This window comes from Cebus imitator, unplaced genomic scaffold (genome assembly GCF_001604975.1).
Source record: "Cebus imitator isolate Cc_AM_T3 unplaced genomic scaffold, Cebus_imitator-1.0 Scaffold86, whole genome shotgun sequence".
Classification (NCBI taxonomy): domain Eukaryota; kingdom Metazoa; phylum Chordata; class Mammalia; order Primates; family Cebidae; genus Cebus; species Cebus imitator.
The window spans coordinates 6347455-6348699 of NW_016107401.1; positions in this window are offsets into that span (position 1 = coordinate 6347455).

Sequence of the window (1245 nt, forward strand, 5' to 3'; positions counted from 1 at the left end):
TACAGACTCATAGTTGTTTCTAAAGGAATATACCACAGTTTATGACATCATAGGTTATTTTCTCATTTCTTTTTTTGAGACAGAGTCTTGCACCAGGCTGGAGTGCAGTGACGCAATCTCGGCTTACTGCAACCTCCACCTTCCGGGTTCAAGCAATTCTCCTGCATCAGCCTCCCGGGTAGCTGGTACTATAGGCGTGCACCACCACGCCCAGCTAATTTTTGTATTTGAATAGAGTCGGGGCTTTCACCATGTTGGCCAGGATGTTCTCCATCTCTTGATCTCCTGATCTGCCGGCCTCAGCCTCCCAAAGTGCTGGGATTACAGGCGTATGCCACGATGCCCGGCTAAGTATTTGATTCTTTAGTTTTATCTGTCTGCTTATTAGGATGTTGGAGACTCAGGGCAGGCACCATGCATATCTTATTCACTATCTTAGCCCTGGGGCCAGAACAGTCCCTGGCAGATGGCAGACCCTCCAACAATTGTTCAGTGAGTGAATTAAGCTAAGACCAAAGTTCTAATGCCAATCCTGCCCAGTAACAACATGAACGTGGGCACACCCTTCCGGGTGGTTTTCAACCCTCTTTACAGGCTGCTGTGAGAACCAATGACTGGATGCAGTGCTTCCCCCACGGGAGGCATAGGTGTACCGTTGGTAACAGCAGAAAACGTTAGGTGGTATGTGGGTGAATTTTTATATTTATAGTCATATTTGTTTTAATATACATTATGCCAGGCGTGGTGGCTCACGCCTGTAATCCCAGCACTTTGGGAGGCTGAGGCGGATGGATCACCTGAGGTCAGGAGTTCGAGACCAACCTGACCAATATGGAGAAACCCCATCTCTACCATTTGAACCTAGGAGGCGGAGGTTGTGGTGAGCCGAGATCACATCATTGCACTCCAACCTGGGCAAGAAGAGTGAAACTCCATCTCAAAAAAATATATATACGTTATATATAACTTGCCATTAAACCCGTGCATTCACAGATATTACTGTTTAGGATGAGGATAAGTAAATAGTTAAGTTAATAAAGTGAATCAATTTAAAGAAAAATATGTACTTAATGTGAAACAAAGAAATGGCAAAAATAGTGATGATGAAAACATCTGAAAAAGGCTGAGTTAGTATATCTAAAAGGGTTCTAAGTGGCCACCTAGCCCAATCTCCCCATTTGATGGATGAGGAAAACTGAGGCCCAGGAGCTATGACTTGCTTCAAGTAAACCGTGAGCTCTTGGT